Below are 15,224 nucleotides of genomic sequence, written 5' to 3'. Positions count from 1 at the left end.
TGGCACAGCAGCAGCTAGGCCATATTGCACCACAGGGGTGGCTGGGCAAAGTTGGAATATAGAGAGCCAGTATGGGCGTCAAGGGTGGAGTCTAGAAGATTGTGGATTTTGCAGAAGAGGTTCCTCAGAATTTTGTCCCTACAAACAATGGGCTGTTTGAGGTCAATTTAAAGGGGGTGCCATAATTACACCCTTACCTCTAAGATTATAAGAGCAGCTATCCTGGATCAGGCCAGCACCCTGTTCTCATTGTGGCCACCCAGATAACTATGGAAGCCCAGAAGCAGAACCTGAGAACTCTTCCATTTTCTGATTTCCAATGACTCGCATTCAGAATAATGTTGTCTCTGACAATGGAGGCAGAATACAGCCATTGTGGCTAATAGCCACCAATAATCTTAATTTGTCTCATCCTCTTCTGAAGCCAGCCCAGTTGGTGTCCATCATCACTACATCCCGTGGGAGGGAATGCCATCGTTCCACGAGACTTTCTTTCATCTGTCTTGAGTCTTCCAGCATTCGGTTTCATTGGATGTCCCCTGGTTCTAGTACAGTGGTACCTCAGGTTAAGTACTTAATTCGTTCCGGAGGTCCGTTCTTAACCTGAAACTGTTCTTAACTTGAAGCACCACTTTAGCTAATGGGGCCTGCCGCCGGAGCCCGATTTCTGTTCTTATCCTGAAGCAAAGTTCTTAACCTGAAGCACTATTTCTTTATTAGCGGAGTCTGTAACCTGAAGCGTATGTAACCTGAAGCGTATGTAACCCGAGGTACCACTGTATTATGAGAGAGGAAGGAGAAGCTTCTACAAGTCCCGAAGCTCCTATGTTAGTATATGTGATCAATCATATTTGTTTGATCAACACATATCTTTCCTCCAAAGTGCTAAGGGTGACTCACACTCTCAAAGCCACGTAGCACCTTCAAGACCACCACGTTTACTGAAACACAAGCTAAAGACTCCATTGGTTTCTGCAGCATTTTATGTGACCCTAACGGAGAATTGGATGGTGCTGAACTATCACCATCCCTGAATATGGGCCACTCCAGCAGGGTCTGAAGAGAGCAAGAGGAAAACAATACAGTGGTACCTCAGGTTACAGACGCTTCAGGTTACAGACTCCACTAACCCAGAAATAGTACCTCAGGTTAAGAACTTTGCTTCAGGATGAGAACAGAAATTGCACAGCGGCGCCGGGAGGCCCCATTAGCTAAAGTGGTACCTCAGGTTAAGAACAGTTTCAGGTTAAGAACGGACCTCCGGAATGAATTAAGTGCTTAACCAGAGGTACCACTGTACCTGGCAGACCACAGGTCGCCCCCATCCCTGATGAGCTGCAAGAGAAGAAAGAGGGTTTGCACCTTTAACAATTGTCTAGTAGCCAAAGGAGTTTCAGCAAGTTTGTTCCTTTGTTTTATTTAACAAAATTTATAGGGTTGGGTATGCTTTTTTGTTCTTAATTGTTTTTAATGGGAAGTCACTCTGGGTTGCTGTGTGAGGACAGCAACAAACAAAATATTTAACAAATGCACTGTGTAATTTCACCCAACTTTCTCCTGTAATGCTAGAGTAATGGCAGCCGATGCTAATTTTAATTTTAATGACCTACAGATAATAGCCATCTCTTTAGAACCTCACCGCCTTTGCCTTCTTCCCCACCTGCCCTGCCCTGCTTACACGCACCTTTTCTAGAAGCAGAGCCAGCTAGCAACTCCCAGGCTGAAGCTGGCTGCTGTTATTATTATAATTATTGGGAGTTCAATGTATATATATATATCTTTGAACCGCCGCGGGGAGGACAAGGGGAGTCAGAGTCATCCCAGAAACACATTCACTTGCAACCTCCTCCTCCATGTTGGCAAGTCAGGATCTTCTGACATCCCATAAATCAAGCAGGCTCAGAAATCGGCCAGGAGGGAAAACACCACCAAAGGAGTTGCAAATGTGGGAGGAGGGAGGGAGGAACCAGAGGATCTATGGGAATGGTGTGCTGCTTGGAGAGGTAGCATAGCAGCTGCACTGAGTGTCTGTCGGGTTCCTTGTTACCAACGGAGGCAGGTCCATCAGGGCAAACTGGGCACTGCCCCACCAACCCCAGTCTACCTTCAGCCAGACAATCACCTGCCTGCTTCCTCTGCTGACCTCGTAGAACTCAGCAGGGAACAGGATGCAGGCAAAATTAGATTTAGCCTTGCCTGTCAGTTGGTTTTGGCTTCATCTACTGTTGGGCTCCCTTGCCTTCCACCCCACAAACCCCAGTGGGCACCAGCCATCTCTGCTTTTTACCACTACAAGCAAAACGTTAAAATGCCAGGTTTGCATTTGATCAGCCACCTAAGAAGCACCGCGGGGGACCAGACCGTGCCTCTCCTGTAATCCAGTTGCCTCTTTGGTCGCCTCCAGACTGCCAGCAGTTTGTGGGAAGAACCGGACAGCACACCATAAATGTGCATTTGTGCAGCACTCTAGTAACTGGGGGGAAACCCCACAGGCTTTTTGCAGTTAGGAAAGTGATGGGGAAATATTCTGAAAAGCATGGGATAGACAAATGGGAAGACATATTCAATACCCCACAAGCAAATCAGGATGAACACTCAGTAAAGACTGAACACGGTCTAACCTCCACAAAAGCTTTGTGCAAGCAAATTAGGGTGGATATTCGTTGTCCCACAGCCTCCCTGCAAACAAATCAAAACGGATGCTCATTAAAGATCAGACATGATCTAACATCTCTGTATGCTTTGTGCAAGGAAATCAGGCTGAATAGCCAAAAAACAAGTGTCTGGAGGAGCTCTAAGAGTCTCTAAGGCCATCACAAAGATGGCATTCTGGAACTGTAGAGGTGGAAGGGGCCCTGAGGGTCATCTAGTCCAACCCCGGGAAGTACAGCAATCTTATCTGAAGCATCAATGACAGGTGGCTAGCCAACTTCCAATGAAGGAGAGTCCACCACCTTCTGAGGGAGACCGTTTCAGCTTTTGAATAGCTCTTACTGACAGAAAGTTATCCCTAATGTTAAACTGGAATCCCCTTTATTGTCATTTGAAGGCACAGGTTCAGGTCCTACCCTCTGAAGCAGGAGAAAACAAGTTTGCTCCATCTTTCACATATAATGCATTGCACAGCTGGATTACTGCAATGCATTAAGCATGGGTTTCCTTTTAAAGAGTATTTGAAACTTCAGCCATTTCAGAACTTGGCAGCCGAGTTGGTTTTTAACTGTGACCTACTACAATGTACATTATTTTGCCGATGCTTTAAAGATTTGCAGTAGCTTTTGGGTCATTTCCGGGCACAATTCAAAGTGCTGGCTTTGACCTCTGAAGTAGGGCTGAGCTGAAGTGTGTGTGTGTGTGTGTGTGTGTGTGTGTGTGTGTGTGTGTGTGTAGAGGCATGAGGTGAAATATAAAGAAACCATGTAGAACCAGTAATGAGCAAATATGTTAATTTCAGTTTCTCCTGGTTTCTCGTCCCGTCCCCCCCAGTCTTAAGACCAGTTCCCGACATCTCCATATCAGTTTGCAATTCTTCTTTTTTTCCTAAGTCCTCCTGAAAATCTAGCATTTTTAGTGCAATTTTCTCTATTGACAACTACCCTTAAACAACATTTCCAAAATAGAAATTGGGACACAGCGCCACCTAGTGCTTGTGTGGAGTCAGCACAGGATATATTTCCTCATCTCGGTCTAGCGCAGGGATGGGGGAACCAGCGGCTCTTCAGATATTGCTGTACTCCGACTCCCATCATCCTCAGCCCCAACATGGCCATTGGTCAGCAATGATGGGAGCCGAAGTTGGGGTTTCTCACCATTTATGAACAAGTGGGACCTGCTGCCACACAATATTGCCAGCTGCAGTACTGCTGTTCAGGATGCCAGCCAGCCAAGCCCACAGACCTTTTCCCAGGCTACTCCATTCCATCCCCCACCAGCATTTTTTCAATCCCTCCCCCAAACAACCCACAAGGGGCTTCTCGATAGATACTGATGGGCGTACATGCCTTCAGGCAAACAGAGAACTAGGGTCATGCATCAGTTTCATGAGTGCTGGACATTTCAGGCAACACAAAACTTTGCACACAGTTACCTGGGAATCTTGGCGGTCCAAGGTGCACAAAGTGGATCATTCTGTCCGATCCTGCCTTGGGACCTGCTGGTCAAGGGCAGGCAGTGAATAATAAATACAACTGTTGAAATGTTGGTCTATTTCTGCTAGGTCCAGTATACCTGAAGGAGCGTCTCCACCTCCATTGTTCAGCCCAGACACTGAGGTCCAGTGCCCAGGGCCTTCTGGCGGTTCCCTCGCTGCGAGAAGCCAAGTTACAGGGAACCAGGCAGAGGGCCTTCTCGGTAGTGGCACCCGCCCTGTGGAACACCCTCCCACCAGATGTCAAAGAGAAGAACAACTACCAGACTTTTAGAAGACAACTGAAGGCAGCCCTCTTTAGGGAAGCTTTTAATGTTTAATAGGTTATTGTATTTTAGTGTTCTGTTGGAAGCCGCCCAGAGTGGCTGGGGAAGCCCAGCCAGGTGGGTGGGGTATAAATAAATTATTATTATTATTATTATTATTATTATTATTATTATTATTATTGGGCAAATGTGCGGACAGCAACGAGCCTGCTCCAACCACTGCCTGCCTCCTCTGGGCCTTGGAAGTTGCTGTCCGCACAGTTGCCCACTTACCAGAAACAGACCAACATTTCAGCAGTTGTATTTACCGGTATTATTCTTATTCACTACCTGCCCTTGACCAGCAGGTCCCAAGGCAGGTTGCAACAATTTAGCATTCTGAATCAAAAGCAGTCACAGATATGGGTGGGTCCTGCAAACACACATCTCAGGTGGCAAAGGTCAAGGAAAAGAGAATGCATAGAATCAAAGAGTTGGAAGGGACCCTGAGGATCATCTAGTCCAACCCCCTGAAATGCAGGAATATGCAGCTATTCCATACGAGGATCAACCTTGGGGTTATTAGCACCATGCTCTAACCAACTGAGCTATCCAGCATCACAAAGACATCTGCTTCCCGCTTAGCTTTCTTCATTTTAGCTGTGTGATCTAGTTTGGGCACCGTGAATTCATTTTTGCCCTTGCCATAAACACTTAGCTCATCCGGGGAAATTTTTCTCCTGGCCCTGCACCCTACAGAATATTGCAGGGCGGTGTCTCGGAAATGGGAAATTTTCTGCCGCTGCCCCAGTACTGTAGAATGCCCTTCCCTCGGCCTTGTATGAAGTAGTAACCACCAGTTGCTTCAGATGCATTGCAAAACCTTTTTGCCCAGATATTCCCTGCTCCATTAGGGTGGAGCCTGATGCCCTGAAATTTTAATTTTCTTTGCTTTTATATGTTTATATACTGCTGAGCTATTGGTCTGATGTTGTGCTATTTGCTTTAATGATATTGTCGCTGTTGTTGTTTTTATAATGTCCAGTGCTTAGAGATTTTAAAAAAGAAAAATATGAATGAGTTTACAACTGCTTTAATAAAACAAGTGGGCATCAGAAATACATCCCAGGTTCAATCACAGTAGAGCTAAGAATGTCAACGGCCTGAAACCCTGGAGAGCCACTGCCAGTCAGAGCAGACAATACTGAGCTTAGGGAGATTAATGTTCTGTACGCCGTATGAAACAGCTTCCTATGTTCTTAATATGGGAGAACTGGTTACTTGCCCTTATCTAAATTGGAACTCTGGATTAGATAATACTGTTTAAATCCTTGTTTTATCTGTCTAAACCAGCTTCCCCCTCCCTGCTCCCTGGAAAAGTAATGGAAGAGGGTGCAGCTAACCCCAGCTGCCACCCACTTGATAAAAAGCTACAATCAGGAGCTGGCATAACTTCAAAAGCAGACGGGGTCACACCCACTGCAGCTTAGATGGGAGACGGCTGGTGTTTGATGTCCTCTCAAGAGGTTGGCTGGGTTTGGGCTGAAGCCCAGATTGCGCAGGGGGGTGTTGGCGGTTTTCTTCTTGGAACCAGAAACATCTCGCTGGCTCGCACATGCACTGGTGAATTGCAATGAAATCCTCCAGGTAACAATTGAGGCTTGCTAGTGTGTGCATGTGTATATACGCATGTCTCCTTTCCCCATCTAACCTTAAGAAGCCAAGGTCCTAAGACTTACCTTGCAAGATACAACTGTTGTGTACCATTAGGGCACGGTGATCAGCAGTGTTTGGTGAAAACTGCAATCATGATGATGATGATGATGATAATCATAATCATAAATTACTTATACCCCACCCATCTGGCCAGGCCTCCCCAGCCACTCTGGGCAGCCCCAAACAGGATATTAAAAACACAATAAAACATCAAACACTTCCCCAAACAGGGCTGCCTTCAGATGTTTTCTAAAAGATAGGTGTTTATCTCTTTGACATCTGAAGGGAGGGCATTCCACAGGGCAGGTGCCACCACCGAGAAGGCTCTCTGCTTGGTTCCCTGTAACCTCACTTCTCGCAGTGAGCCACCAGAAAGCTTCTGGAGCTGGACCTCAGTGTCCAGGCAGAACGATGGGGGTGGAGATGCTCCTTCGGGTCTACGGGGCCGAGGCCATTTAGGGCTTTAAGGTCAGCACCAACACTTTGAATTGTGCTTGGAAACGTACTGGAAGCCATACATGCAACGTACAAGCAAAGGCAGGGGACGGGAAAGAAGTTGCCTAGTAAAAATGATACCACCAAGGAAGAATGCTCTGCTCTATGCCTTTCTGTAGGAAGAGCTGTGGTGCAGCCCACTCTTACAGGGCTGTACCACTTCAGATGTGCTTAATGTCAAATACTGAGATCCTGCCCTTAGTTCAAAGATCTTGTATATCCAGCTAAGTGCTACTCATAGCAGACTTATTGAAATAAATGGACATAAATAAGCCACGTCTATTGTTTCAGTGATTCTGCACTTGAATGTAGTTAACGCTGGCAGAGGTGGATTTAGGGCAGTGCGACGGGTTCCACTGTACTGCGCACTGAGCCTAGGAGATGCCGCATGGTGCCACAGCTATGACGTAGTGAGTTGAGCAGAATGGAAGCCGGGAGGTGGGGAGGCACCAAACTTTGACCTTGCACAGAGCACCGCTGAAATTTGAAAGACTAAAGTTAGGCCCTGACATTGGGTAAAGGTAAAGGGACCCCTGACCATTAGGTCCATTCGTGACCGACTCTGGGGTTGCAGCGCTCACCCCACTTTATTGGCCGAGGGAGCCGGAGTACAGCTTCTGGGTCATGTGGCCAGCATGACTAAGCCGCTTCTGGCGAACCAGAGCAGCGCACGGAAACGCCGTTTACCTTCCCGCCAGAGCGGTACCTATTTATCTACTTGCACTTTGACGTGCTTTCGAACTGCTAGGTTGGCAGGAGCAGGGACCAAGCAATGGGAGCTCACCCCATTGCGGGGATTTGAACTGCCAACCTTCTGATCGGCAAGTCCTAGGTTCTATGGTTTAACCCACAGCGCCACCCGCATCCCTCTGACATTGGGTACAACCCAATAAATCTTTGACCCTCCACATGTTGTTGAATGTCAACTCCCAGCAATCAGCACAGTCAACTGTGAGGAATGATGGGAGTTGTAGTGCAGCCGCACCTAGGAGGCCACAGGTTCCCCCACCCCTTGCAAAAAAAATAAAATCCTAGCCCTTCAATAAATACCACTGAAAAACAGTAAAAACAGGATATATGATCCTGGCAAAATAAAAAAACCCACCAGATCAAGCATAAAACCAGCCACAGAGCCTAAGGGCCTTTGCAGACACTCACAATTTAAGATGATGCCAGAATGACATGGATGTAGATGCCTGTCAAATCTCAAGCTGGCAGGAAATCCAGAGCACTGCCCCTGGAGAAGGCTCAACTGTTGTTAATCCCCCCCCCCCACTCGCCAGCTTTTATCAGTCATGATTAGGGATGGGGGAGAAATTCTGTCCACCTAGTTCACATTTTCTGAAAACAATAAGTGAACTGAAACAACACAGCCAGCCTGTGAAATTTGCACCTCTCTGAATACTGCAGGGAAGTTCTCCCTCTAAGTTATTTGTAGAGAAACGCATCTATTCAGGTAAAGTGTACACAATAAAGCAAACATCGGTGAAAATAGCATGCAAAACATTGTCAGGCAAAAATTCCCTGGTGAATTTTTTTCGAGGCCTTTAACAAGCAAATAAAGCACAATCTTATGTGGAAATGAGGAGTACTGGACTTGAGAGTGGAAGAATGAGAACTGGATAAAAACCAAAACTGATAGATTCTAGATGTTCACATGCGTATACACACACACACACACACACACACACACACACGTTAAAAATATTTATATTCCATCTTTCTGCCTGACAACCAATCCGCAAGGCAGCTTACAAGAAGTGAAAATTAATATGCATTCATCAGTAAGTCTCTGTTTAAAAAGGTGATGAAGGCTCTGAGTGGGACAATGATGGAAACGTCCACCTCCCAGGACACAGGTGGTACTCTTGTGCTGACAATACGTATGGTCGCTTCTCAGGGATGCTGAAGTGGGGCATCCCTTGGGGAAAGGTTGTGGCTCCATGGCAGAGCATCTGCTTTGCATGCAGAAGGTCCCAGGTTCAATCCCTGGGCATCTCCAGGTGGGGCTGGGAGAGATAAATGTTTTAACCTGCTGCCAGTCAGTGCAGACAATGCTAGGTTAGGTGCACCATATATCCGTTTTGGTTTCTCTCAGTTGTTAAGGGTGCTCAGATGTGTCAGGGGACGCCTGTTCACTTCACAGAGCAACAGTTCCAGAATGGTCTGCTGGTACCTCTTCCCAGGGAACTCTGGGAATTGTAGCTCTGTGAGGGGAATAAACAACTCAGTACCCTATCAAACTACGGCTCCCAGAATTCTTTGTGGGAAGCCATGACTGTTAAAGTGATAGTGATACTGCTTTAAATGTATAGTGCAGATGGGGCCTGTGTGTCGATGTCCTGTTACATACTTTTAATGTGGATGTTTTGTTCATGCGTAAAATGTCCTCCTTGATTTTAGAAAAAGAAGGTGCGTCCTTCTATCTATTAGAACTGCAGGAAGCCCCAAGACGCTTTCTGCATCTCCCTGAGCACACCCAAAGACGACAAATACAAGAAAACACAACCATGGTGGTAGATTGGATAAAGTCAGCTTGCAATCTCCCTTCTTGTGTCAACACAAAATAAGCTAGATATACTGAGGAGGCTTAACTAATCTTGCAATACGTGATCCCAAGGAAGTACCTTCAGCTAATTGTTCCTGGGTCACCCGGTTTGAGGGTGTTCTACAATCTCCACAACAGAGATGAGCCTTTCTGGATTATTCTCAAAGACCCATCTGTTTCTCACAGTGGCTAACTGGATGTTACTGGGAAGCCCACAAGCGGGATGTGGAAGGAAGAGCCCTGCCTCCCTTCAGTTCCCAAGCAAAGGGATATTCCAACATCTACAGCCTCTGATTCTCAGAAGCAGCAGAAAGCAATCATGGCAAGTTCTCATGGACAAACCTGTCCTCCATAAAGTTACAAAGCGGTTGCAATAGTCAGGAACGAGTGTGCTTGCGCTAAGCTATGGTTCGGCTCAGTGTTGTGTGCAAACACGGTCCCTGAGAAGCAGGAGAGATTGGACAGCCAAGCTGCAGGAGATCTGATTGGTTGGAACCCAGAACAGAAGCACACTTATTAGGTGTCAACCATACATTGCCATATTCTGGAGGCAGGTTCTGGCTGGAGAATATATATGAACATAGGAAGCTTTCTTATATTGAGTTAGACCATTGGTGCATCTAGCTCAGGGCTGGAGAACCTTTGGCCCTCTAGATGTTGTTGGACTACAACTCCCATCATCTTTTAAGCACTGGCCATACTGGCTGGGCCTGACGGGAATTGTAGTGCAACAGCAGGAGGGGCCAAAAGTTCCCCAGCGCTGATCTAGCTCAACGCTAGTAAAAACTGAACAAAAACACAACGGTTGAACTGAGAAACATGGAAATCAGACAAGTGGGGTCATCAAGCTCAATAGTCTCAACACTGACTTTCAATGGCTTTCCAAGTTTCCAGGCTGGTAATATTTTCCCAGCCCTACCTGGAGGTACCAGGGATTGAATCTGGGACCTCCTGCATGCCCTACCACTGAACTACAGTCCTTCACCTAAAAGTAGATCCCAGTTCTCATGACTCTGAAGCTGTCTTATACTGAGTTAGCCCATTGTTCCACCTAGTTTAGTGTTGTCTACACTGACTGGCAGCAGATCTCCAGGGGCTCAGACAGGGGACAGTCTCAAACCTACCAGGAGATGCCTGGGGACTGAATCTGGGACCTTCTGCGTGCAAAGTAGATGTGCTACCTAGGCCATCCCTGTTGCTAAGCATAAGTGTTTGTTCCGGCAGTCCAGGTAGTTGCCATTTTAATGATCTTGGGGGGCCACGTCAAATGTTGATGGGTAAGTTCCTGTAATACCTTCATTGTCAGGTCTTCAACTCATTGTCAGATTGAAGATCTTTTCCCAGCCTCACCTGGACCTGCAGCAGTTTGAACCTGGGACCTCCTGCCCCCTGACTTACGGACCTTTCTTGAAGGCTCTCTCCCTGACAGAGGAAGCCCTCCATTTAAAATAGCCAGCTCCTCACAAGAGGAACCCTCTGCTCCCACCCTCAAGCAAGCAAGGTGGAAGGCAATTCAAGCAAGAGGTAGTCAAGGATGAAAGAACAGAGAACTTTCCACCAGCTGAGCTCAGCAGATTCCCAGCTGAGCCCCATGCAGTTTAGACTTTGGACCCTACAGAAAAAAATCTCTGTGGTCAGTGACGAACCTGCCATGCAAAAAACCCCAATAAAAACAAAATAATTGAGCTGTGCACCAGGTTTTGCTTGACCTAAGATTAACTCTGTGTTTGTTTGCAGCTCTGCAAATTCGGGGGGACGGGGACAAAAACACACCCACAACCCTTTAAATTGTGGATTTTTTTAATCTGTCGAAGGGTCACTCGCAGGATTTCCTGGATGAGTCTTTATCATTGGGGGTGGGGTGTTAGAAGAAGAGAAGGAATGAATGGGGAATGAATGGATTCCAGCCAGGCCTCGCTCTTATCCGTTTTATTGCTATCTTCTCCCATAGTTACACTGGGGTCATTTCAGCGCCACCCGGGACACGACAGACGGCAATTTGGGAGACCCAAAATGTCATCCTAATCTAAATTCCAGCAGGTGACTCCTTTGGGCCTCTCTCAGGGCGGCTTGATACACCAGAGATAAACAAGGTTTGCTTGGATTGACCTGCGTCAGGCTGCAAGGTGGGACATTCAGCTCCTCACCCCACACCGGCCCTCTGGAATTGAATGTAAGAACATAAGGATGTAAGAAGAGTCCTGTTGAATCAGCATCTAGTCCCGCATTCTGTTCTCACAGTGGCTGGGCAGATGCATGTGAGAAACCCACAAGCAGGACATGAGCACGAGAATAATCTGCCCACATGTGATTCCTAGAAGTTCCATAGTTTAACTGTGCGGTCCACAATTGCCACTTGGTCTACAATTCTGAATCCTGTTGCTGTTCTATAGGAGGGATTCAAGCGCATATCGGATTTTTAGGTTTGCACAAATAAAGTGGGTTAAAGTGCTCTGTCGCCCAAGTACAGCCTAACCGCCCACTTTAAAACAGAGACAAGCGTTTTGCAGTTAGGAAAGCAATGGGAAAATACAATGAAAAGTGTGGGGTGGATGAAACTAATCGGGATGAATGCTCATGGTTGGGAAACTGCCCCGTAAACAAAGGAGAACCACTGCTCAATAAAGGCCAGTCTTGGGAGGGCTGGCTGACCAAAGTTTGGGGCCCAGCTAACAAGGTCAAACTGGAGGACAGTGGAAGGGCTGAAAGCTGAAGAGAGGGTTTTGATTTTTGTTTGTTTTTATAAGATCCGAAGCGGGCTATGAGAGCGGTATCGTTGCCCACCAACCAGCATGCAGAATACAGGCTGATCACTTTTCCTTTTATCTCCATTGGTCAAAGGGCTAGACATTCATTAAATGAATTTACAAAAGACATTTCAGGGAAAGTGTCTGGAATATACCCCAACAGGCGAGAGGTTGGTATTTGCACCATACAATTTCTATTGCAGACCCAGAAGATCATTATTTATGATTGTATCCCATTGTGATCTTATGCAGCTGGCAATAGCAGTGAAGACTCTACTCCAGGCATCCCCAAACTCGGCCCTCCAGATGTTTTGGGACTGCAAATCCCATCATCCCTAGCTAACAGGACCAGTGGTTAGGGATGATGGGAACTGTAGTCCCAAAACATCTGAAGGGCCGAGTTTGGGGATGCCTGCTCTAATCCACTGGGGAGTGTGAGGTGATCCATGGTATTAAAATAGGGATATTGCAAGCTGGCCCCTATTGCAACCTGTGAAGTGATGGAGGATATGGGGAAGTATAACAGTTAAACTTAGGCTATTTGTCCATCTAGGCCAGGGAGGTGCCTTCTGCATGCAAAGCTGGGGCTTTCTGCATGCCAGAGACTCTCTCCCCTTAAATACAGATTAAGAAAGCACACAACTTTTAAATGGCAAGCTGGGAATGGAGTTCAGCATTTAGCAAACTTTTGGAAACAGTCGCCTTAACCCCTGTGGGGTTTGCAGAGTCCTCGCTGGGGCAAAGTCAAGAAAGGAACTATCTTGTTCCTTTTCGAACAGGAAAATGGCATGTTTGACCTCCACAGGTCATGAAGCTATAAAACTGGGTTGTATAACTAACTCAAAGCTGCAACTTGAGCTTTGGACTTCTGATTGCTCGAGGCTTAGGAGGGCGGGAGGGGGAAGAAGGTGGAGATGCCTTTTTCAGGAGCAGGACAAACCAGGAGACTCTCTGCTCCAGTCTCAGGCCATTTTCAACCTTTGCCTTCAAAGCTTTTGCAGGAGAGCCCCAATATCCAAGCTAAAAGATCTGTATCATCTTCCAAAGGGCACTCTCGGTTCACACCAGCGGTGGCACCACAAAAATATGTCAAATGCACTTTTTAGTGGTATTCTTCCACCCTTCCCTCCTAAACATATGAAGGAAACCCTCTAGATTTTGCTAGGTTCACATTTAATGGAAGCACATTTCAGGTTGCAGCTTGGTGGGCCCTGCAATTCCTTATAGCCCGTCAATCGCTGGGATTTTTCCAAGCTCAGCTTGCTGTACCTATCTTAGATGGCTCTGAAGCAGCCTTTCCCAGATGTTGTTTGAGTACAACTCTCATGTTCCCTGAGCAATGGTTCTGCTAGCTAGGGATGATGGGAATTGTAGTCCAACACCTCCTGGGGAATCTAAGATTGAGAAAGGTTTCTCTAAAGGGTTGCGAAGACTTATCCTCCAAGAATTTGCCTTTCAGTTGTTACTAGTGACAAACCTGGAGCTAGTAGATCACTACAAGCTATATATTAGTTCCAGATTCTGAATCATCAGCTTCTGGGGAGAAACAACAGGGCTGTTGCTTTCATTCCCTGCTTGGAGACTTGCCAGGGGATTTGACTGGGCACTATGAAGACTGGATGGAGCTTCAGATCTGACCCACGAGGGCTCTTATTTATTTTGCTGAACATTGTTGGCCACATTTTAGGGCAGTCCCTAAATGACAGCACAAAGTACAATATACTATTTTTAAAAATTACAGTCATTTAAAACAGCAGCTGGAAACCTCTGGCAGTCCAGCACACTGGTATAAAGACCTAGCTTAAATAATTAAGGAACAATTTAATAATCCACAGCAGTAAAACACTTTAACAACACATGCACAAAAAAATTCTGCCCAGCATCCCAGTTAAAAGCAGCTTGAAATAAATTGAGCGTGAGAACCATTTAAAGGCCAATGCTGATGTCTCTTGCAAGTGTGTTCCACAGGTATTGGACCTGCCAATCTGACTGATCTTAAAAGAAGGGCCTGCAAGGAGGACTTCTGAGGCTGATGTCAAGGCCTTGGCAGACTCATATAGAAGCAGGTTGACTTTCACATCGCCCATTTCCAAACCATTTGGGGTTTAAAATCAGAAAGAATTTAGAGGAACTCCCTATTAGCTTTCAAGAAACCCTAGGGTTTCCCCAGAATACTGTTTGAAAGCCAATGCAATACTGGACTGTTGGGGATGAGTCATAGCTCAGTGGGTAGAGCATCTGCTTTGCATGCCAAAGGTCCCCAGTTTGAACCCCGGCATTTCCAGGTAGAGCTAGGAATGCTCCCATCTGAAGCCCTTAGGAGCTGCTGCCAGTCAGTGTGGACAATGCTGAGCTAAATGGACCAGTGATCTTAACACAGTAGAAGAAGCTTGTTATGGACACTGACACAGGATGGAAACATGTTCCTAGTTAAGTCACAGCGGACTTGTTTTCACTAGGAAAGATTAATTCACCAAGTTGTAATTCCTTGAAGGTATGGGATTCACAAGGCCAACAGTGTCACCTGAGCAGATCCCGGCAGAATGCCAAGAACCAAGAAACACAATAATTTGAATCACAGAATAAGGTGCACAGGAGAGATGGGGAGCCTGTGGCTCTCCAATATTCCTTAGAATATAACTCCCATCATTGCTGAACTTTGGTATGTTAGCTGCAGTTCTACCCACAGAGCAAAAACTTTAAAAGCCACTACCCTTAGCTTTCAAAGAAGGCCTATGTTGCTCTGATGCGCCCTGTTGCTTCTTAGGTGATAATAAATCATTCCTCCAGCTGATAAGCTAAGTGGCCTCACCTTGAAACAATTCACAGGGGAGTCTATAAAAAGGGCTGTCTTGCAAACAGAACAACAAGGCGAGCAGCTCAATAAAAGCTGATTCAGGACAAGGAGGAAAAAACACCTCCACCTTTTAAAAAGGCTGTTAAAGCCCATTCCCCACAAACGTGAGGCTGCCAAAAGAAAAGAAGAGTTAGGAATCAGTCATCTGTGTGATACTGCTTTGAGAACTCTGCTCTCAGGCTTGCATTTGAAATCCCAAGCAAAGTCACAACCACACATTTAAAGTGCTCTTACACCACTTTATGGCTCCCCCCCCAAAAAAACACACACCATGAGAACAGTTGAATCAGGGTGCTAACCTCAGAGCTGGAATTCTCAGCATCCTTAATAAACTAGAGTTCCCAGGACTCTCTACAACTGTTTGAGTGGTATAAAAGTGCATTGAATGTATGGTGTGGATCCAAGTTGCTAGTCCTTAGGACATCATTAGAACGAAGTTCGAGAAACAGTGCAAGATGCAGCTCATATC

Source organism: Podarcis liolepis (assembly GCF_965112155.1).
Source record: "Podarcis liolepis genome assembly, chromosome: 16".
NCBI lineage: Eukaryota > Metazoa > Chordata > Lepidosauria > Squamata > Lacertidae > Podarcis > Podarcis liolepis.
This window is presented reverse-complemented; position numbering follows the sequence as displayed.